Source organism: Ranitomeya variabilis, chromosome 8 (assembly GCF_051348905.1).
Source record: "Ranitomeya variabilis isolate aRanVar5 chromosome 8, aRanVar5.hap1, whole genome shotgun sequence".
Taxonomy (NCBI): domain Eukaryota; kingdom Metazoa; phylum Chordata; class Amphibia; order Anura; family Dendrobatidae; genus Ranitomeya; species Ranitomeya variabilis.
The window spans coordinates 17,437,850-17,455,162 of record NC_135239.1 but is presented as its reverse complement, the minus strand read 5'-3'; the positions used below and the strand labels follow the sequence as shown (position 1 = coordinate 17,455,162).

Here is a 17,313-nt window from a genome sequence, read left to right as displayed (position 1 = left end):
ATGTTTTAGCAAGCAATTTTTTTCTCACAAGGGTAGCAGGAGAAATTGGACCCCAATATTTGTTGCCCAGTTTGTTGTGAGTATGCTGGTACCCCATATGTGGGGGTAAACCACTGTTTGGGCGCACGTCAGGGCTTGGAAGGGAAGTAGTGACATTTGAAATGCAGACTTTGATGGAATGGTCTGCGGGCGTCACGTTGCATTTGCAGAGCCCCTGATGTGCCTAAACAGTAGAAACCTCCCCTAAGTAACCCCATATTGGAAACTAGACCCCCCAAAGAACTTATCTAGATGTGTGGTGAGCACGTTCAACCCCCAAGTGCTTCACAGAAGTTTACAACGCAGAGCCGTGAAAATTAAAAATAATTTTTCTGTCCTCAAAAAAGATGTTTTAGCAAGCAATTTTTTTTTCACAAGGGTAGCAGGAGAAATTGGACCCCAATATTTGTTGCCCAGTTTGTTGTGAGTATGCTGGTACCCCATATGTGGGGGTAAACCACTGTTTGGGCGCACGTCAGGGCTTGGAAGGGAAGTAGTGACATTTGAAATGCAGACTTTGATGGAATGGTCTGCGGGCGTCACGTTGCATTTGCAGAGCCCTGATGTGCCTAAACAGTAGAAACACCCCATAAGTGACCCCATTTTGGAAACTAGACCCCAAAAGGATCTTATCTAGATGTGTGGTGAACACTTTCAACCCCCAAGTGCTTCACATAAGTTTATAACGTAGAGCCATGAAAATAAAAAATAATTGTTCTTTCCTCAAAAATTATGTTCTAGCACGTAATTTTTTATTTTTGCAAGGGTAACAGGAGAAATTGGACCCCAATAGTTGTTGCCCAGTTTGTCCTGAGTACGCTGGTATCCCATATGTGGGGGTAAACCACTGTTTGGGCGCACGTCGGGGCTTGGAAGGGAGGGCGCACCATTTGACTTTTTGAACCCAAGATTGGCTGGAATCAATGGTGGCGCCATGTTGCGTTTGGAGACCCCTGATGTGCCTAAACAGTGGAAACCCCTCAATTCTAACTTCAACACTAACCCCAACACACCCCTAACCCTAATCCCAACTGTAGCCATAACCCTAATCACAACCCTAACCCCAACACACCCCTAACCACAACCCTAACCCCAACACACCCGTAACCCTAAATCCAACCCTAACCCTAATCCTAACCCTAATCCCAACCCTACCCACAACTGTAACCCCAACACAACCCTAACCCTATCCTTAACCCTAACCACAAGCCTAATCTTAACCCTATTTCCAACCCTAGCCCTAATTCCAACCCTTAGGGTACCGTCTCACATAACGATTTACCAACGATCACGACCAGCGATACGACCTGGCCGTGATCGTTGGAAAGTCGTTGTGTGGTCGCTGGGGAGCTGTCACACAGACCGCTCTCCAGCGACCAACGATGCCAAGGTCCCGGGTAACCAGGGTAAACATCGGGTTACTAAGCGCAGGGCCGCGCTTAGTAACCCGATGTTTACCGTGGTTACCAGCGTAAAAGTAAAAAAAAAAAAAACGTACATACTCACATTTCGGTGTCCTTCAGGTCCCTTGCCGTCTGCTTCCCGCTCTGACTGAGTGCCGCCGTACAGTGAGAGCAGAGCGCAGCGGTGATGTCACTGCTGTGCTGTGCTCTCACTTTCCGGCCGGCAGACAGTCAGAGCGGGAAGCAGACGGCAAGGGACCTGAAGGACACCGAAATGTGAGTATGTACGGTTTTTTTTTTTTTTACTTTTACGCTGGTAACCACGGTAAACATCGGGTTACTAAGCGCGGCCCTGCTAGAACCTACCACAGCGATCAAAATGTACCTGTAAGGAATCTGCCGCCTGGCAGATTCGGCGGGCGCACTGAGCATGCGCCCGCCATTTTCCAAGATGGCGGCGCCCAGCGAGGAGACGTACGGACACCGGGAGGATCGGTAAGTATGAAGGGGTGGTGGGGGGGTGGATTGGAGCACAGGGGGGGTGATCGGACCACAGGGGGGGTTTATTCAAACAAGGAGGGAGCGGGCAGGAGGACGGGGGAGCCGGCAGGCGGACGGAGGGGACCGGACCCCATAACGGACCACTGGGGGGGCGATCGGTGGGTGTGGGGGGGACATATTAGGTTTTCCAGCCATGGCCGATGTTATTGCAGCATCGGCCATGGCTGGATTGTAATATTTCACCAGTTTTTTAGGTGAAATATTACAAATCGCTCTGATTGGCAGTTTCACTTTCAACAGCCAATCAGAGCGATCGTAGCCACGGGGGGGTGAAGCCACCCCCCCTGGGCTGAAGCACCACTCCCCCTGTCTCTGCAGATCGGGTAAAATGGGAGTTAACCCCTTCACCCGATCTGCAGGGACGCGATCCCTCCATGACGCATACGCTGCGTCATAGGTCGGGAAGGCACAGACTTTCATGACGCAGCGTATGCGTCAAAGGTCGGGAAGGGGTTAAAGTCTGCCAACTACAGTGGCCTGTTCAGAAGATATCAACATTTAGATAGTAAAAATACACTTTTTCATTCCTGGCATGCCATTTTCCATTAATTACTGGAAAGCAGCTGAAGGGTTAATAAACTACCTGAAAGCAATTTTAAATACGTTGAGGGGTGCCAATTTTAAAATGGCATCACTTTTGGGGGTTTCCAATATATAACCCCCAAAGTCACTTCAAAACTTAATAGTTCTCTAAAAAAATAAGTTTTGTAAATTTTGTTGAAAAAATGACTGCTATATATTTAAACCTTCTAAAATGCTTAAAAAAATAAAACAGCATTTTACAAATGGTGCTGATGTAAAGTAGACATAAGGAAAATGTTATTTATTAATGTTTTGTGTGGTCTGACTAAATTAAAGGGATAATCATTCAAAGTTCGAAAATTGCAAATTTAATTTTTTTTTTAATTGCTGATATTTTTATAAATAAACACAGAAAATATCGACATAAGTTTACCATTATCAAAAAGTACAATGTGTCACGAAAAAACTGTCTCAAAATCAATAGGATGCGTTGAAGCGTTTCAGAGTTATTTCCACATAAAGTGACATTGGTCAGATTTCAATAATTTGTCCCAGTCACTATTGAGTTAAGGATAACAAAGTCAATGTTTTGGAGTGGCCATCACAAAGCCCTTATCTGAAACCTATTGAAAACATATTGGCAAAGCTGAAAAGGCCGGGGAGAGGAAGGCGACCTACAAACCTGGAACAGTTAGGCCATGTGCACACGTTCAGGATTGTTAGCGTTTTTTTGCTATAAAAACGTGATAAAAACGCGAAAAAAAACGCTTACATAAGCCTCCTATTATTTACAGGGTATTCCGCATTTTTGGTGCAAATGTTGCGATTTTTTCAGCGAAAAAATCGCATAGCGGAAAAAAAAGCAACATGTTCATTAAAAATGCGGAATTGCAGGGATTCCGCACACCTAGGGGTCCATTGATCTGCTTACTTCCCGCACGGGGCTGTGCACACCATGCGGGAAGTAAGCAGATTATATGCGGTTGGTACCCAGGGTGGAGGAGAGGAGACTCTCCTCCACGGACTGGGCACCATATAAGTGGTCAAAAAATAAGAAATAAAATAATAAACAGTCCTATACTCACCCTCGATGTCTTGCCGCCTCCTCGCACGCTGCCGTTCGGTTCCTGTAGCTGGTGTGCGCTGAAGGACCTCGCCGAATGACGTCACTGTCCTGTGATTGGTCGTGAGCGGTCATGTGACCGCTCACGTGACCGTGACGTCACGGGAGGTCCTGTGCGCACAGACCAGCTATACGGAACGGACGCCGGTGAGATGTCTGGGTGAGTATAAGCATTTTTTTATTTTTTTTATTATTTTTAAACATTCTATCTTTTACTATAGATGCTGCATAGGCAGCATCTATAGTAAAAAGTTGGTCACACTTGTCAAACGCTATGTTTGACAAGTGTGACCAACCTGTCAGTCAGTTTTCCAAGCGATGCTACAGATCGCAGGGAAAACTTTAGCATTCTGCAAGCTAATTACGCTTGCAGAATGCTAAAAAAACGCGAAAAAAACGCAAAAAAAAAAATGCGGATTTCTTGCAGAAAATTTCCGGTTTTCTTCAGGAATTTTCTGCAAGAAATCCGCAACGTGTGCACATACCCTTACACCAGTTTTGTCAGGAGGAATGGGCCCAAATTCCGACCACCTATTGTGAGAAGCTTGTGAAAGGAGATCCTACACGATTAACCCAAGTCATTCACTTTAAGGGCAATGGTACCAAATATTAATGAAATGTATGTAAACTTCTCACTTTGCAGTGAGTAATAAAATTGCCTTAAAACAGTCTCGCTTTTATTATTCTGCCATTTGACAAATATTAATAATTATTTTAACCCTCATTGACCTAAAACGGAAAAGGTTTATTCTGATTTCTTGTCAGATATTGAGAAAACCATGCAGATGTGTCTTTTTATCTAGTGTCTGGAAACTTCTGGTTTCAACTGTATATAGCAGCTCCACAGCATAAGGACTTCAAAAACGGCTGCCCATATCTCAGCAGTGTGACTTACAAAGAATACTGTGGTTAAAAGATAAATTGTCATCACTGTTATTGGAAGCGCTGAAGAGACATCTCTAAAACACACCGGGGTGGATCCAGATGCAGGGCATCGGTGCACTTGTCAGGAACAGGCCGGCTTTTGGTGAACTTGCAGCTAAATCTACAAAAGAATTCAAAGTAGATTTGTCCTGCAATGGAATATCCATATTTGGCCAAGAAGATATGCTTGAGATTGTCTTTTATTACTCTAATCAGCAATGTAAATAGTTTGGCGAAGCTAAAGCTCCCGTCTCTGCATTGTGATTCACTGCACAATAGAAATAGTTTTCCGCCCTGCTAGTCAGTGAAGAAACCTAAGGCAGTATATATAAGCAGATACATTTTACAGGTCAAGTAAGAAGGGACTATGTAAGGTTGGTTTCACATTTGCGTCTTTGTGCGCAGTGTTTGATCCGCATAGATCCGCGTGCGTCATGCATACATATATTTAACATGGTGTATGCATGGACATGCTTTTGCGTACGCATGCATCGTTTCACGGTGTGCGGCTGGGCGAGGCGAACGCAACATGTTGCATTTTTGAAGGCGTAAAAAATCCATCAAATATGCGCAGGCATGTGCAAGCGGATGACTGCTTTAAAAAAAGCATTACTTTCTATGGGAACGCATGCGTACGTAAGGACATGCGTACGCATGCGTTCAATGCGCTTGTGTACTTCAGACTGCGCATGTCCAGGAACTGTTTTGAGACACGTCCATTGGCTCATGGTCCAATTAATTGTGGTTTACAGCTGTCTGTCAGCTTGGTGCTTTAGCTCCAGATCTAGCAAACAGGTGGATTTTGTGAGATGCCCTGCACAGAAGTGCAGATCTGGATGCAACTATACTGGTCTTAGGAGTTTAGGGATGATTTACGTTTGGTACTCTGAAGACCGCATGATACCACCTGTCAGAGGAGGTGCTTGTGTGTTGGGAGTGCTTAATGGGAGAATACTGAATGGGGATATTGTTGGAACCCCTGGATCTTCGTATACCGCTTCAGGATGATTTCTGTGGAAAAGCTTTGGTTATAATTATACCCGTAATGGGGGCTTTGATTGCCACTACTGTGGAAGGGGCGAAGCAGGATGTGGCTCACGACCCTCTCTCAGAGCTGAATGCGGCTCTCAAGGTCAGAAAGGTTGAGGCTCACTATGCTAGAGTGAGGAAAAGACTGATTATGTCCAGAGCCCACCCTTGGCAGCACCACACCAAAGAAATTCAAGAAAACCTTTACAAGCCACTTAAAATCTCAAAACAATAATAGCCATTTTCCATGTAAGCAGTCATGACCCTGCAAAGACTGCCAAGGATCAAGTCTATGTAGTAGTAGCACGATTCCACGACCTGTTTTTTTGAGGAGGAGTTTGCAAGTCTACAGTTATGCTCAATGTCAGTTAGCAACCTTATCTGCTTTGGAAGTATGGTTGATGTATATCGCAAATGAATTATTAAACTGTGTTAATGTCATGCTGGGTGAAGGGGAAGCTAGGTGCACAACAATGGGAAGAGGGTGGGGGAGCCGAAATACTAGGCGGGGGGGAGTGGAGACCCCTAGGCAGATCTGACAAAACCTTTCTGTCCTAACGTCCCTATATAGGTTCCGCACCTATCACCGAGCAGGAACCTAATCCCTGACTGCCCCGAGCGATAGGCCCTAGCTAGGGAGGGGACGGGGTATGCACTAGTCAGCCCCCACTACAACTAAAGACAAAGGTAGACAAACGAGGTAATGCACTTAGCTTGAGACTACACAAAAGAGCTCACGGCAGCAATCCTCCCAGAGGCTCCAAGAAGAAACTAGTCGACTTCTAGCACTTCCAACAGAGGTAAATAGAGCTAACACCAGCGCCTTGCTGAAGAAACTCAGGGTATTTAAACATCCAGCAAAGGTGTGTCAATAAGCAGCAGAAGTTGGAGGTCGCTGCTAGGTCCGATTGGAGATATCACTCCATAAGAGAGATGAAAATCAAGAAGGTGATTGCAAAGTCAAGTGCAAACATCTTCTACAGCCGGATCCAAAATTACTGACTGTTGCACCTGGCACACCCGTGACAGTTAACTGGGGTGAGTTACGAGTTAAAAATGACATTTGCAAAAATCAAAATGGCCTTCATTACTGGCACTGGTTTAGGCCGCAGTATACCTCCATTCTGCAGCATAAAATCCCAAGGTTGTTGGTTCTCCCACCTTCTCACCCTTTGTTGAGTTCCCCTTGCTTGTTTAGTAATACTGCATTGCTTGTAAAGACTTTGATGCATGGGGAAATTCACATTCTCCATGGGAAAGAGGAGCTAAGCTGCTTCATTATTCCACAAGGGACCCCAGCATTTAAAAAGACCCACTTCTACAGTAAGCAGTCCCATGCCAATAACTGATGCAGTCTTATTTGGCTAGGCAGCTATGTAAAAGCAAAAAAACAAGAATTACAATACAATAGAAATTCTGGATCCTTAGTCATCGCTGAAAATGCTACTTGTTTTAACAAGATGATTTTGCCCTGCAGCCCGGTGTGATGACGACATTCTGTATTAAAGATGAAGATACTTCCTTCTTGTTTTTCTTCCTTTAGGCAGTTTTGGAGGGTAGGATGACCTCATTTGCCCAGAAACTGCTTAGCCTATACATTCAATGATCATTAGGTGATTTCTCCAAAATGTTTTTTTTCTTGCTATGATGTCCTACTAGGCGAGGGTGTTGTCCTCTCAATAGTTTGAATTCATTGAACTTTGTTAGCTCATCCCTGCACATGTAGCGTGTGTGCTGTGTGTGGGGCCACCAGTCAGGCATGTTTCTGTTAATGGATGGTACCTGCTCAATGGGCTTTTCAAAGCAGGTGGAATTGTGCATTATGAGGAGCTACTGGACTGCAAACAGCCAATACATTGTTCTTGCTCATAGGCCTCTTCTATCCTGTCCGCCCCTACTCTGGCACATATGTACAACACTGTGGAAGATGCTGGTGCTCTATGGGTAAAGGACACAAATAAAAGTTACACTTTTACACTTTTTTGTCAATTGGACGTTTTATATGAATGTCTGATAGATTACGTTTTTTCTTGGTAAAGACAGAGCAGCCTAGCAGATGAACGTGCCCAACACAAAGGCCCCTTTTTCAACCCTTGGCTAGTCATTCGAGAGGGCATTTTCATTTAAATTAATAATATTATCATATTATTTTTCATGCTTGATACATTTATTGTATGTTTATTTCCTGGAAGAGTTCACTCATGTGTAGACCAATTGCTATATATATTGTAGCAGAAAAGCAAAAAAAAACAAAAAACAAACCAGTATCGTAAATGATTGTAATGGAGACGAGATCACACTAAGACATGAAAGAACATTCAGAGTATCCATAGATAGAAGCTAAGTGGCCATTCTGTACTTTTATGGTCTTTACTTTAAAATAAAATAGAAGATTTCAAATAATTTCTCACTATATCTTTGTAGCAGTTGTAAACCGAGATTGATGAACAATACACAGTGTGTCATAAATTACACCTATGCCCATATAGGGGATCAATTACAAAAGAATCCCATGCAACAATATCAGATAAACCCTACATAGAAAATACTGCACGAAACGGGATCAAAATCAAACAAAAATAATTTTAGTGAATGAGCCAAATATAAAAACATCAAGCAGTATTTGGGATACTCTGAAAAGTGACAACTACAACAATGGGGCTGCAGGTCTGAGGCTATAAACATGTAAACACTGATATTAATATCCCCAATAACAAATATTAAGTGTGCATAGTGGGTTCATGTGCAATAGAACAAAGTCCACTAAGCCGGTAAAAAGCGTCCAGCAACAACACCACAAATAGCCATTAGGGAAATAAGGAACATTATTAGAGCATATTTACCTTAGACCTGCGGCGCCACCACCCCAACGCGCGTTTCGGCGTGCGTGCCTTCTTCCGGGGGAGACTCCCCTGGAAGTAGGCACGCATGCCGAAACGCGCGTTGGGGTGGTGGCGCCGCAGGTCTAAGGTAAATATGCTCTAATAATGTTCCTTATTTCCCTAATGGCTATTTGTGGTGTTGTTGCTGGACGCTTTTTACCGGCTTAGTGGACTTTGTTCTATTGCACATGAACCCACTATGCACACTTAATATTTGTTATTGGGGATATTAATATCAGTGTTTACATGTTTATAGCCTCAGACCTGCAGCCCCATTGTTGTAGTTGTCACTTTTCAGAGTATCCCAAATACTGCTTGATGTTTTTATATTTGGCTCATTCACTAAAATTATTTTTGTTTGATTTTGATCCCGTTTTGTGCAGTATTTTCTATGTAGGGTTTATCTTTGTAGCAGACAGAGCGGTGTTTTCCTAGATCTTTAGCTGGAGCTCAGTTTTTCTGGTTCATAGCTCTAAACCCCTTTTCAGGCATAGTGTTTAAGAAGCACTCTAAACTATTTTTTTTTCCTAATCCTGTTTAGCGATGTACGTAGTGTAGTTCAGGTGTGGTAATATAGTTACCAATTACCATCATTCCTGGTTTCCAGCACCGCTCCAGTGCTCTTCTAGGTCACATGATGCTCCTCTTTGCTGACTCATACAGGGACCATTGGGGCAGAGCTACTTCCTTCCATGTAAGCCTATGGAGTCTTAGAACAAGGAAAAAGCAACTTCTGTGTGATCCAGAGAGTTGGAATTGTGGGTCTTTATCACAAAATCTAAGCCTTACCTACTTTAACAGAAAATGTTGTCAAAGAGTCAACATTCCCTTTACAATGTAGTATTTGCTATCAACATAGGTAAAAATCCAGTGTTTATTAATTTCTTAATTACAATTTATTGATACTGCACTTGAACTACCCTGCATTGGGATAGAGTTAGAAGATAAAATCCTGTCCGCCTGCAGCCTCCACTAGAGGGCGCTTAACCCCTTAACGCCGCAGCCCTTTTTCCTTTTTTGTGTTTCTGTTTTCCGCTTCCCTTCTTCCCAAAGCAATAACTTTTTTATTTTTCCATCAATATGAGCATGTGAGGGCTTGTTTTTTTGCGGGGACGAGTTGTAATTTTGTACAACACCATTGGTTTTACCATATTGTGTACTGGAAAATGGGAAAAAAATTCCAAGTGCGGTGAAATTGCAAAAAAAGTGCAATTCCACAACTGTTTTTTGGATTTTTTTTTACCATATTTGCCAAATGCTAAAACTGACCAGCCATTATGATTCTCCAGGTCATTACAAGTTCGTAGATACCAAACATGTCTAGGTTCTTTTTTATTTAAGTGGTAAAAAAAATTGCATCATTTTCTGAAACCCGTAGCGTCTCTATTTTTTGTGATCTCAGGTTGGGTGAGGGCTTATTTTTTGCGTGCCGAGCTGAAGTTTTTATTGATACCATTTTGGTGTGGCTATGATCTTTTGATTGCCCATTATTACAATTTAATGCAATGTTGTGGTGACCAAAAAACGTAATTCTGGCGTTTTTACTTTTTCCGCTACGCCGTTTACCGATCGGATTAATTCTTTTTATATCTTGATGGATCGGGCGATTCTGAAAGGGACGATACCAAATATGTGGGTTTTTAAAAAAAAAAATGTTTTAATTGTTTTATTTTGAATGGGGCGAATGGGGGGTGATTTGAACTGTTATATATATATTTTTTAATAGTTGTAAAAACTTTTTTTTTTTTTACTTATCACTTGCTTCAATAGTCTCCATGGGAGACTAGAAGCTGCCATAATCAGATCGCCTGTTTGTAGCAGAAATACTCATTTACTATGAGTGCCTATAGCAATCCGGCAATGACAACCACAGGGGCCTGCTGCAGACCCCGGGTTGCCATGCGAACTTATCGACGACCCGCGTTCATGTGAGACGGACGCCAATGGGCAGGATTAGCCATCGCATTAAACGCCGCTGTCAGAGATTGACAGTGGCATGTAACAGGTTGACAGACATGGATGGATCACAATTCCACCTGCAGCTGTTAGGGGGCACATGTCAGCTGTTCAAAACACCTGACATGTGCCAGGAAAGATGTGGGCTCAGCGCCGGAGCCCACATCAAAGGGAGAGCCACGACATGCGCTGTACATGTACGATGCATGTCATGAAGAGGTTAATCACGGAGGTTTATACACTTTCTGTTGGGCAGCATGGTGACCTTGTAGCACTGGGGTCCTGGGTTCAAATCAAACCAAGGACAATATCTGGAAGGAGTTTGCATGTTCGCCCTGGGTTTGCTTGGTTTTCCGGTTTCCTCCCACACTCCAAAAACATACTGATAGGGAATCTAGATTGTGAGCCCCCAATGGGGATGTTGATTATGTCTGTAAATCGCTGTGGAATTAATGGTGCTGTATAAGTGAGTAAAATATAAATAAACTGTATAAGTGAGTAAAATATAAATAAATTAGTGGGAAATCTGTCTGCAGTTCAGCCTTTACACAACAATTATCACAAATAGAGGGAATAGTTGATAAATCTACAATTACTGGGAATCTAGCACTGATGAGAACATGGTTATTAAATATTACCCAACAGTAAGTATACAAGTCCAACCTTCTATACTTTTGACCAATAATTCTTTTCTGCAGTAAAAAAAAAACAACAAACCTTCAGAATCCCTATAGTTTATGGTAAATCCCTATGATGTTGTTATTCTCCCTCCTACCTTCCTTTGTGTGCGGTGTTTTTACAGTAAAGCACTGTCTATGGATGACAGCACACCTATAATATCCCCTGCGCCTGCTCTTCGTCCACTGTCACTCAGCAGGTCTGCTCTATAGCTCGCTCTGACACTTCATCCACATTGCAGAGCTGAGGTAGTCAGGCTACGAACTGCTGCCAAAAATCACCCACAAGGCCTCTCTTCTAGCATTGATCAGCCTTGCATTGACGTCAAGCTGTCAGGAAGCACAATGCTGATGGCTCACTCGTTGTTACTGTTTAAATGACTTATATCCTGTTGTGAAAAAGTGTGAAATCATTTGCCTACATGTGTCAATCAAGAAAGTCGATGAATGCAGTGAAGGCGATCATCCAGGATGTCAGTGTATCGCATAGCTGCAAGGTGTGAGCAGCGTGTTGCTACATGTTCACATATATCCTTTAGTCTGGGATTTTACATAATGGAGTTTGGAAACAACTCAAGAAAGAAATTTTATTTATGTCACTTACCATAATACTAAAAAGTCCATTTTTTATCAGCATCATTATCCTAAATACTTCTGAAGTCCCTTAAAAGGATTTTCCAGTTTTAACTAATGCTTTAGACCTATATGCTGACTTTTAAGAAAGACCCAAATTGAAGGTAATGTACATGGCATGCAAAGTGTGTGTGACGCTAGTCACTACTCACGGATAGACCATGAGGCAGAAGAGTCAGACGTTCCGGGGTTAATACCAAGAGAGTACGAAGATAATCAAGGGAAAAGTCGAAGGGAAGGCATTCGTAAATCAGGTCACAGTCCAGGGTCAATAACAAGAGATAGCGGATCAAAAGCCAAAGGACAAGACAAAGGGATAGTCAAAAAACTGTCCAAAGGGTCAGGCAGCAGAAGATCACAACTCAGAGCAACAGAATCAGGCTAACACTCACCAAGAAGCACAAACTATGTCTGGCAGGGATCAGGGGCAGACAGCTCAGTTAAGTAGCTGGGCAATCACCAGAACACCGAACTCACTGAGTGGAGGAATCGTGACAGTGTGCTATTACAAATGTATCCCCATAGCTATACTCCTGTTTCAAACAAATTCCCCATGACTCTTCCAAGCTGCCTCTGTGAAAGAAACCTTCTAGAACAGGGGTGGGGAACCTCAGGGCCGTGGCTAGTCTTTGGCCTACAATATCCTTTTCTCCTGCCCGCGTGGACTGTAGTGCTCAGGTTGGCAGTGGGCAAAATCCTCCCGATATTCGAGCACGTGCTAGCAGCATTCACTACTGAATGCAGAGACGCATACATTGAAGGATTATGTCTTGATGCTGGCCAGCACCAGCGTTAGGACTTTGTGGGTGGAATCAGCGCAGTCTGCGCTCCAGTCTCAATGATAACGACACTAGCGGCAGCCCCTCCTGTGATGTATGTGCCCCAGCGTCTTCTGTGATCTATATACCAACAGCGTCTTTTGTGTTGTTTGTGCGCCAGCTCCTCCTGTGATGTGTACAGTATGCCCAAAACCCTCCTATGATGTGTATGCCCTAGCCCTTCCTGTGAGGTGTATGCCCTAGTGTCTCCTATGATGTATCTTCCTCAGTGTCTTCTGTGATGTATATGCCCAAGCCTCAATGTATCCTATGTGATGTATATGCTACAGCCCCAGTGTCTCCTATATGATGTTGTATATGATATAACTATACAGTTATATGAAAAAGTTTGGGCACCTCTATTAATCTTAAGCTTAATGTTTTATAAAAATTGTTTTTTTTTGCAACAGCTATTTCAGTTTCATATATCTAATAACTGTTGGACACAGTAATGTTTCTGCCTTGAAATGAGGTTTATTGCACTAACAGAAAATGTGCAATCTGCATTCAAACAAAATTTGACAGGTGCATAAGTATGGGCACCTCACCAGAAAAGTGACATTATTATTTAGTAGATCCTCCTTTTGAAAAAATAACAGCCTCTAGTCGCTTCTTGTAGCTTTTAATGAGTTCCTGGATCCTGGATGAAGGTATTTTTGACCATTCCTCTTTACAAAACAATTCCAGTTCAGTTAAGTTTGATGGTCGCCAAGCATGGACAGCCCTCTTCAAATGATCCCACAGATGTTCAATGATATTCAGGTCTGGGGACTGGGATGGCTATTCCAGAACAGTGTAATTGTTCCTCTGCATGAATGCAGATTTGGAGCGGTGTTTTGGATCATTGTCTTGCTGAAAGATCCATCCCCTGTGCGTAACTTCAACTTTGTCACTGATTCATGAACATTATTGTCAGGAATCTGCTGATACTGAGAGGAATCCATGCGTCCCTCAACTTTAACAAGATTCCCGGTGCCGGCATTGGCCACACAGCCCCAAAGCATGATGGAACCTCCACCAATTTTTACTGTGGGTAGCAAGTGTTTTTCTTGGAATGCTGTGTTTTTTTTTGCCTCCATTCATAACGCCTTTTTGTATGACCAAACAACTCAATCTTGGTTTCATCAGTCCACAGGACCTTCTTCCAAAAAGAAATTGGCTTCTCCAAATGTGCTTTTGCATACCTCAGCTGACTCTGTTTGTGGCGTGCTTGCAGAAATGGCTTCTTTTGCATCACTCTCCCATACAGCTTCTCCTTGTGCAAAGTGCGTTGTATAGTTGACCGATGCATAGTGACACCATCTGCAGCAAGTTGATGCTACAGCTCTCTGGAGGTGGTCTGAGGATTGTCCTTGACTGATCTCACCATTCTTCTTCTCTGCCTTTCTGATGTTTTTCTTGGCCTGCCACTTCTGGCCTTAACAAGAACTGTACCTGTGTTCTTCCATTTCCTTACTATGTTCCTCACAGTGGAAATTGACAGGTTAAATCTCTTAGACAGCTTTTTGTATCCTTCCCCTGAACAACTATGTTGAATAATCTTTGTTTTCAGATCATTTGACAGTTGTTTTGAGGAGCCCATGATGCCACTCTTCAGAGGAGATTCAAACAGGAGAACAACTTGCAAGTGGCCACTTTAATTCCACACAAAACTCACAAAAATTATCATAAACTTGTGGCCAAGAGAAAGGAATTGTAAGATCTCTCCCAAATTTTATGTCCACACCTTTGGGACACTCTAGGGTACTCCCCAATATACATACAACCAGAAAACGGAGTACATAAATCCCATAACACATTTTTTCTTTAAAAATGTATGTAATTTTTATTAATCCAATATTATATCTCAGAGTAAATAAACAACAGTAATAAAGTGGCCACTTTAAGTAGCTGTTTTCATGATTGAATACACCTGGCTATGAAGTTCAAAGCTCAATGAGGTTACAAAACCAAAAAAAGTGCTTTAGTAAGTCAGTAAAAAGTAGGTAGGAGTATTTAAAACAAGAAAATGATAAGGGTGCCCATACTTATGCACCTGTCAAATTTTGTTTGAATGCAGATTGCACATTTTCTGTTAGTACAATAAACCTCATTTCAGAGCAGAAACATTACTGTGTCCAACAGTTATTAGATATATGAAACTGAAATAGCTGTTGCAAAAAAAAACAATTTTTATAAAACATTAAGCTTAAGATTAATAGGGGTGCCCAAACTTTTTCATGTAACTGTATATACATCAGTCTTGGTGTCTCCTATGTGATGTATATACTACAGATACCCCACTGCTTGAGTTCTATAAACGTTATATGAGCAGTGATGAATTTCCCTCTGGGAGAAAACATTTAGTGTAATATAGATAGGTGTTCAGAACTTACTGCTGCAAGTACTTTTCAAAATTCATCGAAAAAAGAGTCGGCTGTGCTCCAGACTGGCACAAATCTGGAAAAGCAGTCACGAGCAGCATCATCATCAATACAACATAACCTCATCACGCCAAAGGGAAGCAGCTCCAGCCATCACATTGGGTAGGAATTATGTAAATGTTTGACCAAATATAGCAGGATAAATTTCAAGTTTATCATTTTGAACTGCCCCCGAATGATGGTATAAATATCCAAATGGCCCAGGCAGAAAAACTGTTCCCCAGGTCTGTTCTAGAAGGAGTGCTTACCAGGAGGATCTGGGAAGGGTTTGCTGTTTTGACCACATTTTTGTTATCTCCGCTCGCATTTGTTACAATATATGAGTCTAAGCAATCCCCATCTGTTCTGCTAATGAATATATTCATCTTGCTAACGGTATATTTTATATTCTTAAAGCCTTCAAGTCACTGACTTTCCTGGACATCAAACATTACTTATTGGCCCCTTGAGGTCCATAGAGGACTCTGTGCAAAACTCTGTTTGGATGTCGGCTCCACTTTTGCTTTACCTTTTAAATGCTCTAACCCGTGGCTGTTCAAGTGCTTAAAAATCATAATTCCCCTCTTAGCATGCCTTAACGGTCCTAACTACCAGATGAGGAAATTTGGGTGATTACTGCATACTCTTTAAAGGGAACCTGTCACCCCCAAAATCGAAGGTAAGCTAAGCTTACCAGCTGTAGATAAGCCCCCGATGTATCCTAAAAGATGAGAAAAATAGGTTAGATTATACTCAGCCACGGGCGGTCCCAGTCCCGGTCTGGTCCGATGGGTGTCCCAGTCCGGTCCAGCGCCTTTCTTCATTAGATAACGTCCCCTTCTTGTCTTCACGCTGCGGCTCCGGCGCAGGCGTACTTTGTCTGCCCTGTTGAGGGCAGAGCAAAGTACTGCAGTGCGCAGGCGCTGGGCCTCTCTGACCTTTCCAGGCACCTGCGCACTGCAGTACTTTGCTCTGTCCTCAACAGGGCAGACAAAGTACGCCTGCGCCAGAGCTGCAGCGTGAAGACAAGAAGAGGACATCATCGTAAGAAGATGGGAGGCCCCGGACTGCGACGCCCATTGGACCAGAACCGAACCGGGACCGCCCCTGGGTGAGTATAATCTAACCTCTTTTTCTCATCTTTTAGGTTACATCGGCGGCTTATCTACAGCATTCCAGAATGCTGTAGATAAGCCCCTGATGCCGGTGGGCTTTTCTCACCTTCGATTTTGGGGGTGACAGGTTCCCTTTAAACTTGGGGCTAATAGTAATAATGCAGTATGTACTGAGCTCCATGTAGTTTTATAATTTACTTCTGTCTACAGGGTGTCTGGAGCACTGTATTAAAAAAAATAAAAAAACATTGAGCTCCTATAAAGGCATATTAGGAAATTATTTATCACCCACAGGACAAGTTGACTCTGCATGCTGGGAGTTATAGTTTTACTACTTCTGCAGAGCCAAAAATCTCTGGACAACACTGCAGTAATCCATCTCTGGTGATACAAGGAATTGACCCATAATATCATTATTTTTCCCAGAACTTTATCGATGCAAATCATCTCAGTCCGTTATTTTATCTTACTCTAGAAATTCTCATAAAATAAGAAGTGTTGTCTAAAGAAAGATATTATGAAGTTCTGCAAAGTCTCAGATTGAGACTAAGATTTCTAGGGAATGTTGTGTGTTTTTGAAGTTACCAATATAACCACATAAACATTGGCAGTGATCTCCAAATGTCGTAAAACTACACCTCCCAACATGCTGTTACAGCTGTAGACTAGGGAACCTAAAAAGTGATTGTCATTTGAACAACTCTCACAAATTAATAGTACAAGTACATATAGAAAAAAAACTTCATGATATACAGTAGCTTATAAGCGAAAGCTGCTTCTTTCTTAACTTATGAGTGCATTCCTCTCCTGCCCATGTGTCCTGAACTCATTATTCACCCTGAAAACTGCTAAAATCAAGACAGACTGCAAGCTCACTGAGGGGACAGGTTACAGATGCCTATGGAAAGGAGAGGGGAATAAGCAGTGTAACAGAGACACACGGATGATGACGCTGTATTCTATTAAGTGTTTTATCTCACCTCACTGCTGGATTCACAGGTGATGCATGCTGCTTTTCAATTAAATTTTTTTTTTTCACATCAGTGCTGAATTAACAGCAACACTGCTCAGAATTGCTGTATGATGTCCTCCATGCTGCTAATGATTATAATGAGAGCAGCTAGCCATCATGTTTGTGTGTCCTCTGTAAGGGAGACATAGCAGCTGGTCTCCATCCACTAGCTCTGAGATAACTAAAAATTACAGATAGAGCCTACAGATGGGGAAAT

At 42.6% G+C, this 17,313-nt stretch overlaps 1 protein-coding gene across 3 annotated transcripts in view; it reads left to right on the top strand.

The window, feature by feature from the left end:
- Nucleotides 1–17,313, top strand: part of PDE4B (phosphodiesterase 4B) — a 469,036-nt gene that overhangs the window by 374,929 nt on the left and 76,794 nt on the right. The window lies entirely within an intron of this gene.